The sequence below is a fragment of the Pogona vitticeps genome, chromosome 4 (assembly GCF_051106095.1).
Source record: "Pogona vitticeps strain Pit_001003342236 chromosome 4, PviZW2.1, whole genome shotgun sequence".
NCBI classification, from domain to species: Eukaryota; Metazoa; Chordata; class Lepidosauria; order Squamata; family Agamidae; genus Pogona; species Pogona vitticeps.
Window position 1 is genome coordinate 53,623,307 of NC_135786.1, and position 14,550 is coordinate 53,637,856.

The 14,550-nt window shown below is 43.4% G+C and overlaps 1 protein-coding gene across 1 annotated transcript in view; it reads left to right on the forward strand.

Moving 5' to 3' along the window:
- Positions 1 to 2,752: 2,752 nt before the first annotated feature.
- Positions 2,753 to 14,550, forward strand: part of SPDEF (SAM pointed domain containing ETS transcription factor) — a 54,118-nt gene continuing 42,320 nt past the window's right edge. The window contains exon 1 of the mRNA XM_072997413.2: positions 2,753 to 10,680. The gene's annotated coding sequence lies outside the window, so the exon portion shown is untranslated. The remainder of the gene's footprint in view (positions 10,681 to 14,550) is intronic.

Below are 14,550 nucleotides of genomic sequence, written 5' to 3' on the forward strand. Positions count from 1 at the left end.
CAGTATCTAATATCTCGGCATGGGTTGGGAGTTGTTTGGGCAGGGGCAGAAATTTTCTGTGTTTTTTTTGTTGTTGTTTATTTTATTTTTTCTTTCTCCATTGTTTTATTTTTTCCTTATTTTCTTTTTCTTTTTCTGAGTGTGACAGGGGGTGGTTTGGGGGGAGTGGTTCCCTGTTTGTATTCCTTTTCTTTTAAAGTTTTTAATTTCAAAATTTCAAAATTTCATTTAAATTTTATTTAAATTGTTTAATTTGATAAATTGCCTAACTTGATCATTGTTTAATTTGATAAAGTATAATCACTTAAGTTTGTATTATTGTTAATGTTGTGTTGATTTTTGTTAATTTTGTTATTACTGATTTACTGTATTAATTTGGTGCATCTTTTGTGCTTTCTTTTCTTTCTTTTGACATGGAGTGGAAGGCTTGCCCCCCCCAGCGAGGGCCCTAACATCCAAGTGATTACAGGTAGAGGAAGATATGGCGTTGGCACAGTTCCCACTTGTTTCAGAAGAATGGTGAACAGATGTTTGAAGGCTGTTCACTGTGATCACCTGCCAGTCTTGAGGTAGTCTGATCAGCCAGCCCTCCACTCTAAAACTGGTGCTCTTGATTGCCAGGTCTGTGTCCAATAAATCCCAGATTATTCATAACCTTATTCTGGAGGACGATGCAGACCTGGCGTGCATAACCGAAACCTGGATGGGTGGGGAAGTTGGAATTCCCTTGAATCTTGCCTGTCCTTCTGGTTATGCTGTCCAGCACCAGGGTAGACTGGAGTGGCAGGGGGAGAGTAGCCATTGTTTATAGAAATACTCTGGAGGTTATTAGGTGCTCCTTGGTGGTGAAGCCAGGTCTGGAGGCCCTCCACATATTGATTGGGGCCAGGGATGCTGGGTTACCATGCTCACCACAACCCAGCCATCTCCTTACCGGAGCTGGCGGACTTTGTCTCCGCAGCACTGTTGGAGTCCCCGAGATTTTTGTTCCTGGGTGACTTCAACATTCATGCAGAGGCAGAGATTTCTGGTCCAGGTCTTGAGTTCTTGGAAACCATGGCTTCCTTGGATATTTACCAACATGTCAACGCCTCCACACACATGGGCAGTCATACGCTAGACCTGGTGTTCTCCACTGAGCGGAGTGAGTGTGGTCTGATGGTGATGGACCTCGGTTCAGTTCCCTTGTCATGGCCAGATCACCACCTAATAAAATGTAACCTCGCAGTGGCTCTCCCTCTCCGCAAGGAACATGGACCTATTTTAATGGTCTGCCCTCGAAGGTTACTTGATCAGTCACGATTCCAAGATACCATGAGAGGGATTCCAGCTGATCTCTCTGGCGCTAGGTGACGGTCCTCTTGGTCTAGGTGACGGTCCTCCTACTAATATCTCACCTGACCAATTTGCAGCACTTTTTAAATCTAAAGTGGAGGCTATCTGCCAAGATCGCTCTCTTTTTTTAAATACAGCAGATCGAGCAGAAATGTCCAGCGCTCCGCCTTGCCCGGTGAGTCTTGAATTTTTTCAGCCTGTGATGCCAGATATGGTGGGCAAAGCACTTGATCGCTGCCAGGCCACCACCTCCTCTCTTTACCCTTGCCCGGCCTGGCTAATCAAAGTAGCCAGGCCTGTAACAATGGAATGGGCTACTGCGATAATTAATGGGTTTCCCCAGGAGGGCAAGGTTCCTCTTGCCCTCAAGGAGACACTCATTAGGCCCATTAGAAAGAAAACAAATTTGGTGGTGGACTATATTGGCAATTATAGGCCCGTCGCCAATGTTTCTTTCCTTAGTAAAGTGGTCGAAAGGGTGGTGGCTGATCAGCTTCAGGCTCTTTTGGATGAAACCAATGCCCTGGATCCATTCCAGTCAGGCTTCAAGCCACACCACGGCATAGAAACAACACTGGTCGCACTGTTGGATGACCTGTTGAGGGAGGCTGATGGGGGCAAAATGTCCTTGTTGGTCCTCCTTGATATCTCAGCTGCCTTTGATACCATCAACCATGGTATCTTCCTGGGAAGGCTCTCTGAGTTGGGAATCAGTGGCCTGGCACTTGCCTGGCTCCGATCCTACTTGGAGGACCATCCTCAGAGAATTCAGCTTGGGGAGAATGTCTTGGCCCCGTGGAGTCTCAATTGTGGGATTCAGCGGGGCTCGATCATCTTCCCAATACTGTTTAACATCTATATCAGACCGCTGGGTGGGGTCATCAGGGGGTGTGGAACCTTGTGCCATCAGTATGCTGATGACACGCAGCTCTACATCTTCTTTTCATTTACTTCAGTGGATGCCATTTTGTCCCGGACAGGACGCAGGTCCCGAGGATGGGTGGTCCCTCCATTGGTGGCTTGGGAACTCTCTCTCTTTTTTTGGGGGGGGGGTGAGGTTCGCAGCTTGGGAGTACATCTGGACCTGGCACTCACCATGGAAACCCAGATGGCGTCAGTGGTCTGCTCCGCCAATTACCATATGTGGCGGATTGCCCAGCTGCATTCCTATCTTGATGGTGGGGCCCTCACCACTCTGGTCCATGCACTTGTAATCTCGAGATTAGACCACTGTAATGTGCTCTACATGGGGCTATCTTTGAGATTGATGCGGAAGCTTCAAATGGTGCAGAATGCAGCAGCCAGATTACTTAGTGGAATGAGAAAATTCCAGCATATTTCTCCCATTCTGGCTGCTTTGCATTGGCTGCCCATTCGTTTCCGCATTGACTTCAAAGTACTAATGATGACATTATCTTCCCATCTTGATTATATTATTATTGTAGATTTTAATTGTTGTTTTTAAATCCATTTTGTGCACAATATATTGTGAGCCGCCCTGAGTAGACTCCTGTCTAGAAGGGTGGGATAAAAATCTAATAATAAATAAAATAAATAAAATAAATTAACCTGGGAATTATAGACCAGTCAGCCTGATATCGATGCTAGAGAAAATTCTGGAGCAGATTATAAAGTAGTTAGTCTGTGAGCACTTTGAAAATAATGCAATGATAACTGGAAGGGACGTGGTGGCGCTGCGGGTTAAACCACAGAAGCCTCTCTGCTGCAAGGTCAGAAGACCAGCAGTCATAAGATTGAATACACGCGACCAAGTGAGCTCCCGTCGCTTGTCCCAGCTCCTGCCAAATTAGCAGTTCAAAAGCATGCAAATGCAAGTAGATAAATAGGTACCACCGCAGTGGGAAGGCAAGAGTGTTCGGTGTCTAGGCGTGCAGGCCACGTGACCATGGAAACTGTCTTCGGACAAATGCTGGCTCTATGACTTGGAAACAGGGATGAGCACCGCCCCCTAGTGCTTCAATGACAGTGTCCAACCATCTCATCCCCTGTTGTCCCCTTTTCCTCTTGCCTTCACACTTTCCCAACATCAGAGTCTTTTCCAGGGAGCTTTCTCTTCTCATGAGATGGCCAGAGTATTGGAGCCTCAGTTTCAGGATCTGTCCTTCCAGTGAACACTCAGGGTTGATTTCCTTCAGAATGGATAGGTTTGTTCTCTTTGCAGTCCAGGGCACTCTCAAGAGTCTCCTCCAGCACCACAATTCAAAAGCATCAGTTCTTTGCCAGTCAGCCTTCTTTATGGTCCAGCTCTCACTTCCATGCCTCGCTACTAGAAAAACCATAGCTTTGACTATGCGGACCTTTGTTGGCAAGGTGATGTCTCTGCTTTTTAAGATGCTGTCGAGGTTTGTCATCGCTTCCCTCCAAAGAAGCAGGTGTCTTTTAATTTTATGGCTGCTGTCACCATCTGCAGTGATCATGGATCCCAAGAAGGTAAAATCTGTCACTGTCTCCATATCTTCCTCTTCTATTTGCCAGGAGGTGATGGGACCAGTGGTCATGATCTTAGGTTTTTTTTATGTTGAGCTTCAGACCATTTTTGGGCTCTCCTCTTTCACCCTTTAATTCCTCCTCATGTTCGGCCATCAGAGTGGTATCATCTGCACATCTGAGGTTGTTGATATTTCTTCCGGCAATCTTAATTCCGGTTTGGGATTCATCCAGTCCTGCCTTTCGCATGATGTATTCTGCTTATAAGTTAAAGAAGCAGGGAGACAATATACAGCCTTGTTGTACTTCTTTCCCCATTTTGAACCAATCAGTCGTTCCATATCCAGTTCTAACTGTTGCTTCCTGTCCCACATATAGATTTCTCAGGAGATAGATAAGGTGGCCAGGCACTCCCTATTCTTTAAGAGCTTGCCATAGTTTGTTGTGGTCCACACAGTCAAAGGCTTTTGCGTAGTCAATGAAGCAGAAGTAGATTTTTTTCTGGAACTCTCTGGCTTTCTCCATAATCCAGTGCATTTTAGCAATTTGGTCTCTAGTTCCTCTGGCCCTTTGAAATACAGCTTGTACTTCTGGGAGTTCTCAGTCCACATACTGCTGAAGCCTACCCTGTAGGATTTTGAGCATAACCTTGCTAGCATGTGAAATGAGTGCAATTGTATGATAGTTGAAGCATTCTTTGGCACTGCCCTTCATTGGGATTGGTATGTAGACTGATCTTTTCCAATCCTCTGGCCACTGCTGAGTTTTTCAAACTTGCTGGCATATTGAGTGTAGCACCTTAACAGCGTCATCTTTTAAGAATAACATCTATACCTGTATTATTTGCCCTTGACAACCGTTCTTTCGATATTAATATGTAATCTATTGTATAAATTTTGTGCACCGATGAGTAATCGGAGTATCTTCTTTCTTCCCTTTTAATTCTCTCCACACATCTTTTAAATCTGTGTTTCTAATTAAATTATATAGTATAGTACTTTTATTTTGTTTATCCACGTTCTGTACTTTTGATTTATCTTTTAATGTATTCATAGTCATTTTAAAGACCCCTGCCAGTATAAGAAATCCTTTCCTTACTTTATCTAATCTGCTTAGTACGTTTACATAAAATTCCTTCTGTTTCTCATTCGGTGCATATATATTCATCAAAGTACATTCTTCTCCTCTTAATTTACCTTGTATTATTAAATATCTTCCTTGTGTGTCTTTTTCCACTTTTCCTTTCCTAAAATCACATCTTTTAAAAATCAAAATTGCTACACCTCTTGACCTTGATGAACCAAAAGATTTTTCATATACTGTATTTCCCTGAAAATTAGACAGGGTCTTATATAATTTTTTGCTCCAAAGAACGCATTAGGGCTTATTTTCAGGGGATTTTTTTTTCATGTGCAACAATCTACATTTATTCAAATGCAGTCATGTCATCTTCTTCTGGTTGCTGCACAGTGGTGGAGGGCAGGGTTTCACTTAACTGGAGCTTATTTTTGGAGTAGGGCTTATATTATGAGCATCCTGAAAGATCATACAAGGGCTTATTTTCAGGTTAGGTCTTATTTTTGGGGAAACAGGGTATATCACACCAGTTACATTTAAATTCATTCAAACCCTCTTTTTTCTGATGGGTTTCTTGTAAAAATACTATATGCACATTACTCTTTTTCAATACATTTTGTATCTTTGCCCTTTTCACAGTCATTCTGAGGCCTTTCACATTCGAAGTACAGTGGTACCTCGACTTACGAACGTCCTGACTTACAACCATTTCGAATTACAACCAGCTCCAGCCGCAAAATTTTGCTTCGACTTGCAGTCGGAGCTTCCAGTTATGAACAAAAAAGGTGGGAAATTCAAATTGCTAACCATTGGTAGGCAAAGAGGCTGCTTCTTTGTAGCTCTTTTGCCCCAGCAGTTAGAGTGAGTGAGATTGGAGGAGGCTTTGGACTACCTGGTAAGGTAAGGTGCTGTTTCCTGCTTTTTAAAAACTGTTCTGGGTGGATTTTGCAGCATGGCTTTGGGCTGGGAGGGTTATGTTTTTGTGCTGTGATGAGTCTTGAGGGGTTGGTTTCTCTTTTTTTGGGTTTCCTCCCCATTTCCAATGGGTCTTGGGTGGTTGGTTTGCTTTTGGTTTTTCCCCTCCATTTCCGATGGTTCTTGGGTGTTTGGTTGCTTTTTGTCCCCCCCATTTCTGATAGGTCTTGGGGGTTTGCTTGCTTTTTGCTGCCCCCCATTTCCGATGGTCTTGCGGGGTTTGGTTGCTTTTTGTGTCCCCCCCATTTCTGATGGGTCTTGCATGATCTGCTTGCTTTTTGTTTTGTTTTCTTTGCATTTCCGATGGGTCTTGCACACTCTGTCTGCTTTCTGCTTTGTTTGTTTGTTTGTTTGCATTTCTGATGGGTCTTGCATGCTTCGCTTGCTTCCTCCCCCTTCCGATCACTCCTATGGGCTTCCAGTGTTTTTTATTACACTTTTGCTTCTCTCCAACTGACCCTGGGTAATGATATTTCATATCACATACAGTTTTACTCATCTATGAGTCACTGAACTGTCTTTTTTCTGCCTTCTTTTTCCTCTATGCAGGAGCTCTCTGGAGTTTAACCTTTCACCATTTTGTTCCAGGCCACACCGCCAATGCCTATTTAGAACTGAAAACAGTTCAATGTTGTAGAGAGGTGACTAAGGCAGTCCTTCCCTGTTTGTGAAATCAGACTTCAAGCAAATCTTATGTTTAAATCCTGATCCTGAAGGCCAATCCGTTCAAAAGCAAGAGCTAGGAGAATGCTGTTCTGTGATACTTGGGTGCTCACATTTGTTAAGAATTCCAGTCATTAGCGATTTCTAAAATGTTTCTAGCCTAACTGGTCTTGCGATCAATTTAGGTGCGAATGATAATGTACTAACCCACACAGCTGTAACGACAGCAATTCTGATTTTTTTTCTCCAGATGTCTAGGTATTCACAGGTTTCGTTGTTGCTAGTATTAGCAAATTCATAGATGGTCAAAGGTTGTATAACAAGAAGACTAATGCATCAAACAGGAATCATAGAATAGAATCATAGAATACCTGAGTTGGAAGGGGTCTACAAAGCCATTGAGTTCAACTCCTTACTCAAAGCACGAATCTGCATCAATGCAGATCTAACAGATGGTTGTCCAATTTTCTCTTGAATGCCTCCAGGTTAAAGTGTTAACCACTTCCTGAGGTAATTGGTTCCAACATCATACTTCTCTAACAGTTAATATGTTTATCCTAATATTCAGCCTAAATCTCAGCCCATGGATACATGTCCTGTACTCTGAGGTGATCGAGAACAGAATGGTACAAGACAACCAGAGAAAACAATATTTTTTCTGCTCAGTATTGACAAGTCACTACCAGAGGGCACTGAAGCTGTGTGCCTCCATAGATAACACTAAATCCTTCTCTTACCAAGCTTCTAAGTTTCTCTTTTTCTGCTTTATATATTATTTATTTATTTATTTGGCCTTTACCCCGCCCATCTAGATTCTAAATGAATCTAATCTGGGCGTCATACAGTCTGAGCAATAAAACCAAGAATTAAAACAGACAAGATGGAAAAACACAGAGAACTAAGTGATGGAAGGGGGAAAGGCCTGCCTGAAGAGCCAAGTCTTCAGCTTGTTCTTGAAAACTCCCAGTGAGGGTGCCAGGCGAATCTCAGGGGGCAAGATGTTCCAGAGGCAAGGGGCCACCACCAGCTAGGCCCGGTTTCTAGTTCTCTTCTTCTGGGCCTCTCTCAGGGTCAAGCCCCTCAGCCATACAGCCTGGCTAGATCGAGTGACACAAGTAGAGCTAGGTGGGAGCAGGCGCTCTGCTAGGTATTGAGGTCCTAAAACGTTTAGGATTTTATATGTAAGCATTAATACCTTGTAATCAATGTGGAAATGAATGGTCAACCAGAGTGGGGAAAATATGATGATATTTTTTCACCCTGGTCAATAGTCTGGCAGCCATGTTCTAGACCATTTGTAGTTTCTGCATCAATCTCAAGGGCAGTCCCACATAGAGCACATTACAGTAGTCTAATCTCGAGGCTACAAGTGCATGTACCAGAGTGGTGAGTGCCCCAGCATCAAGATAGGAGCACAGCTGGGCAATCTGCTGAAAATGTAGATAGGCAGTGTGGACCACAGACACTACCTGGGATTCCGTGGTAAACGCTGGGTCAACACTCTTTGTGGTGAGAGTCAACACCCCCCAAAGAGAGGGAGCTTCCCAAACCATTGATACAAGGGTTGCCCATCCTCAAGACCTCCGTCTTGTCTAGTTCAGCCTCAGTCCATTCTCCTGCATCCACTGCAGTCCAGCCCTCAGGCAGCGCTCAAGGGACATAATGGCATCCACTGCTGTTGGAAAATAGGAGGTGTAAATATGAGTGCCATCAACATACTGATGACATGAAGCTCCACACCCCCGGATGACCCCTCCCAGTGGCCTCATATAGATATTAAACAGCGCTGGAGAGATGATCGAGCCCTGCGGCACCACACAATTGAGGAGCCATGGGGCCGATACATTCTCTCCAAGCTGAACTCTCTGGGAACTATCCTCCAAGAAGTACCAGAGCCAGGCCACCTATCCCCAACTCGGAAAGCCATCCCAGGAGGATACCGTGGCCAATGGTATCAAAGGCGGCTGAGATATCAAGGAGAACCAACAAGGACATTTTGCCCCTATCGGCCTCCTTCAGGAGGTCATCAAGCAGGGCAACCAATGTCATTTCCATACCGTGACACAGCCTGAAGCCTGACTGGAACGGATCCATGGCACTGGTTTCATCCAAGAGAGCCTGAAGCTTATCGGCCACCACCCTCTCTACAACCTTGCTACGGATGGAAACATTGGCGACGGGCCTATAATTGCCAATGTTGTCTGCCGCCAAGCTCGGTTTCTTCCTAATGAGCCTAATGCGTGTCTTCTTGAGGGCAAGTTGAACCCTGCTCTCCTGGTGAGACCCATTAATTATTGCAGTGGCCCATTCAGTTGTCACAGGCCTGGCCGCTTTGATTAGCCAGGCCAGGCAAGGGTCAAGGGGGGAGGTGGTGGCAGAGCAACGATCAAGTACCTTGTCAACCTCAAGTGACGTCACAGGCTGAAAGTAATTCTCATCGGACAAGACAGTGAACTGGGTGTCTCGGCTTGATTTACTGGTTTCAGATAGGGGTTAGGCCCTGCGGATGGCCTCCACTCCACTTTCCCCCTCCTACTCCTCTTGACCAGTGGAGCTTGCACCAGCAGGCAGAATGAGGCCACTGTCTGAGCCAGAAGATGCTGGGAGGCAGTTGTGGGTTGTCTCCCATCTGTTTCTTATGAATTCTCCAGCTGTTCCTCTTTGTTGGAGAGCAGAGATATGCGTGCCACATGAACTTTCTGGGCCCCTTAAACCAACTTGCTCTCTCAGGTGTAGTGGAGGATGCTATCCACTTATAAGGCTTGAAGATAACTTAATATCTAGTCCATTGTTTTGCATATGGAGCAGGAAAGGGAGGTGATCTTATCTTTTGCCTGGTGTCATCTTGTCATTCCTCTTCAGCAACAGAATGTCAGGATGTGGCTCTGCTATTGCCTGTTTTCTTGCTCACCTACCATGTGTGTTTCTTCGGATATTGTACATTCAAATAGATATATCTGTGCAATGTTACCAAATCTCCAGCTGAGGATAGGGTGTCACCTGACACACTTCCAGCAGGAGGACATGGTCCTTTATGTGTACTAATGCAAAATTAGGCATTATTTTTATATTTTAAACAGAAGTATAACACATCTTGCCTGACTGGGAAAGACTGTGATCTGGTGACCTGTGTGCCTTCTGAATCTGCTGGATAGATGCTGCTGACTTTTGATGGGCAACGTCAAGAATTTCTGATCTCCCTCCTTATGTTTCCCTATTTTTAATTTAGACTTGAGCCAAACTGCCCTTCTAATGGAGGACATTTTCAAACAGAGGATTGCTGTCTTGCAGCCCTTAAAATGGTGAACAATCCTCCATAAAAGAAGAAAGGTGGCCACACTATCTGAGGAACACACAATCATCACAATCAGCATGCACCCAGGGTGGTTGGTAAGGGAGGCAGTTGAGATGGCCTCCCAGTTTCGGCAACACCATCCAAGGGACTGTACAAGTGGTGACTGAACTGTCTGTGGAATTAGTCCTGTACTGTACATACAATATAAGACTCCAAAGGCACCATTATTTTAAGTGAGTAAAGACAGAAGGAGAAAGATGAGGAGCAAACTACTGGGGCTTGAAAGGATTTGCTTGATTTGTATGTGGGATTATCACATATGAAAGGGTTAATGGTAGGCTGGGATATTTAAACACCTTTCTAACTGAGGTAAGCACACAGCTTGTTTGTTCAGGTAAATAAGGAAGGAATTAGATATAATGGGCAAAGGAGGCTTTCCCTGAACACACTGCATTCCTGGTGTTCGGCTGCAGGGCTATCCCTGTGCATAGCTAGAGTTGGATACACGAGAACTGAATGCATTTCTTCACATATTCATCCTTCTGTCACACACTTCCTCTGCATGCTCTGAACAGTGTGGTGGCATGTATGAATTCTACAACCTGTGACAGGCACTTTCTGTGTCCTTTTTCCCTCCCAGGGGGTTTAACATCTCTATGATTATCTGTTCCTGCTGCAAATAGTGTTTTGTTTTTGATGCAGAGATAAGCTGTAACCTTACCTGTTTGACTCCCCCCTAATTAGTGCTTTATTGCCCCCATTCTCTTTTCCTTGACCCATCCATGCCCCCTGGAGGCACCTAAAATCAGCAGAAGCATTTTCATAACCCCTTGGCTGGATTGATGCTGCTGCAGCTGCCAACTGACACATCTCCGGACACCTAAAGGGTAAGTGTGAACATCTTTAAGAAGCCTGTTTAGGAAGCAGATCTCCCTCTTTTTTTTAAGTCTAGTTCCATTTCTTTGGGAGAAATAATGTTTTAGAAGCGCAATAAGGTTTTCTAATTATGCTGGCCCTTTTGTCTTTTCCTTTTATAAACAGCTCATTGACTTTCTTTCGGATGGCAAGTATCTAAAAGTGACTGTGCTTTTTTCTTTAATCCTTGCAATTGGAAATAAAATTGAGACGCCTTGAGAACCTTCATACATACATAAACAAACAAACAAACAAATAAAACTGACTGATGTGTCCCGGAAATTCTCAGCAGGTGCAGCACAACTTCCACATTTTAAACTATTCTCCATTAGTCTGCGTTAATATCAGCACCAGGCTATCAGTCAGTAGGTTTGTTGCCAGTACAGTACTGACCCATGCAATCTGCCATGTGATGCACATATGTGCTACACCGGTTTACATGTCCAATAGAATGCAATCCTGAGGAGCAGAGTTCTGTATTTCTAGTGTTTCTGTTTATGCAGTAAGGATGTCACACAACCTCTTACCTCCAAATTTGGACCTGCAGGAAATGGTAGGAGGAATATGGTTTTAACCTAGGGACTAAATCTGGAATCACATTTTTTTTATACTGTGGCCAGTAACTTACACCTTTATATGCCTCAGTTGTACTCTATTTTAAACTGAGCATAATAATGCATAATTGTAGAAAGACAGTAGAATTTTTAAAATCTTCCTATGGCTGGAGAATGCAAACAGCCTAGACTTCATATTGTTTTATGCTTCAGCAGACATCAGCATTTCTATTAATTTTCCATTCTATTATTTGATTATCAGACTCATTGGTGCACTTTACACATCCACGTTCATCACTTTGATGTTTTGGGATTCAATGACTCAGAACTAAATATATGAATTGCTTCCATTGAAAAGCATCTTGATTGATCAAATATGTGATGTAAAAGGCCTGTGTGTATTGGATCTATAGTGGCCACTACACCCACAAAGCCCATTGGTTGATGTAGAAGTCACCAAGTGCTGGCCGTACATGTGTGAACTCTCCTGCAGAGAGCTTGTCCAGAAAGATGTGTCCTGGCTCAGAGGGTTAACACAAAACTCAAAGTGTCATGAACCATTCATCATAGAGGAGGAAATGCTTTGTTGCATGGGAACTCTGCATATTTTTCTGACTGTCCTGTGGATTATGCAATTCCCTGATTTCAGGATTTCCTCAGTTCATTATTGGATTGCTCACAATCAGCCCTGGAAGTACTATGTGTTTGGGAGACAAAAACAAACCATATCAGCATATGTGAAAGTAGTGTAGTCTTTATAAAATACTCACGATATGCAGCTGTAATAACTAAACTGTGGTTGCTGGGGATGGGAGATGTCCATAAAATACAATTCTCTATATTGCATTATTATTCTCCCATACATTGGTAGCCTCTTCAAGCTGCTCCCCACACTCTAGAGCCAAAGGCAAATTGACATTATGTTTGATTTTTTTGTGGTTATGCTTGGTTAGTGAAACACAAATGACACCGTACCTGCCAAATCCTTCCACGACCATTTCTCATGGGTACAGGATTCCTTGTGGGACAAGTGACTTCCTGGGAGAGAGATGAGGGCTTATAAACAGGGGCTTCCCACCATTTTGAGGGGAACATCAAGCTCTGCTGCTCAGCTGAGACATGCACAGGTTTGGGTTTGACTGACACGCAGACCACTCCCCGCACTGTTTTAGTGGGAATCAATAGAGTGCAGGTGGAGAGAGGGCAGTCTGACCCTGGAACATGGAGACCTCTGTGCAAAGGGATAGGAACATCAAAGCCAGTTCAGAATAGGGGCCACCATCACCCATGCATCTCAGCAGCTGTTATCCAGGTAAATTTATGGATGTTGGTTTCTAGTCATTAGATTCTCTGGTTTAAAGACAGGCTCGAAGAACAGAAACAACTTGACCTTCACTCCAGACACTGACCGGTAATTTGTTGAGAATAACTAATTTGGGCAATTTCCTTAGAGGGAGGGTGCGTGATCAGATGAGAATTAAGTATAAACTGCAGGGGAGAGATAAAAGTGGGATCAAGTCAAAGGATGTTTCGAGAAATGTTTAATAGCAGCAGGTCTTGAAAAAAAAATTTAAGAAGAAAAAAGTATGCCCACTTTTTAAATGAAAAAAATTCCATATACTAGGCAGGATTTGAATTGGAAATGAATTGAAGTCATTTGCAGCATAAATTTCCGCAGGGTCAAAAACTCTCTTTTCCCATATTTTTTATTGGCAATGACTGTTGGTAGCCAGAACTTTAATGAGCCATGGATACACGAGATAACCCAGGGCAAGTCATTCTTTCTCATCCTCTGTTTTTCATCTGTGAACTAGACATATCTGACCAAGACACTCTCCCTCCATTTCTGTTTGCTGTGTATTGGTATGAGACAGGTAATTTGCCCATTAAAATGTATATCTTCCTGATTATTCATAGGCAATAATTTGTTTTAGGTAACGCAACTATGATGAAGACAAGAGGAACAATAAATGGCCTGGGGTGTTGTTCGATTTAGACAAATTCCCAAACTTTGACAGATAGAACTTTGTTGTTGTATTTGTGCAGTACAAAATCTCTGTCTGGAAGAATGGCCTTTAGGTTCTTTGTGTAATTGTGAACATGCTGCATAATGAGCAGTATATAACTCTGGCAGGATTGTAGGGAGTTTTATTCTGCGTCCATTCCAGAATCAGTACCCAAGCATGAATAGCTGGTCGCTCTTCGTTTGTATGGCTGTGGCAAAAGTAAAGTAAATAATTCAGGTTTACACAGCTGGGATGTGGTGGAAGCCTCATAGTAAAGCCATTCGCCAGCCCCTGGGCTTTAGAGCTGAACAGACATCAAGTCTGTGTTTTAAGAAAATAAAAATACAAATTTTAAAAATCCACTTGATTCTTTTTGACTTTGCGAAGATAACAAATTGGATCCCAAGTCGTACTATCTTCTTCCCCACTCATCCCAGGAAAGACTGGATCCAGCATGTCTGTTCTCCATTTGCAAAATGGGGACAACACTGCCACCTATTGCAAAAAGGAGGTATGTCAAGCGACAGTGTTGTTATTGGGCAGTTCTCCATTAATGAGATGCCTCAAACTTTCAGGGGTCATTCCTGGAAGTTATTTTAAAAACTGTGATCAAACTCAGTCTGGATCTGAAGTTAGAACAACCATCATAACTGTAAAATCTACTATCTTAAGTAGTGCAATGTTGAATGATTAGCTGCTTTTGTGGTAGCTTAATGACAAACTCAAGGTGTGGTGTGTCAGTCATCTGGAAGAGGAGAAATAGATCAAGTATAGGGGAACTGATAATCTATTGCTTGGCATATCCCTATTTTACAGTGTGGAAATGTACTTTCCTTACTGCCATTTTTTCACGCAGAGTGGAGAGTTACTGAGCAATGGGGGGGGGGGGAAGCCATTTCTTGACCTTCAGGTAAAAAGTGTAGAAAGTTTGGAAGGGTTCCTTTTGGATAGCATGAACAGCAGCTCCTTGAATCCTCTTTATTTATTTATTTATTTATTTATTTATTGGACTTATATACCGCCCCATAGCGCTACAAGCACTCTCCGGGCGGTTTACAATTTTTTAATTATACAGGCTACACATTGCCCCCCCAGCGAGCTGGGTACTCATTTTACCGACCTCGGAAGGATGGAAGGCTGAGTCAACCTTGAGCCGGCTACCTGGGATTTGAACCCCAGGTCGTGAGCACAGTTTTAGCTGCAGTACAGCGTTTTAACCACTGCGCCACAAGGCTCTTGTGATTGAGGCTCTCTGGGAGTTACAGTAAAATACATATACACA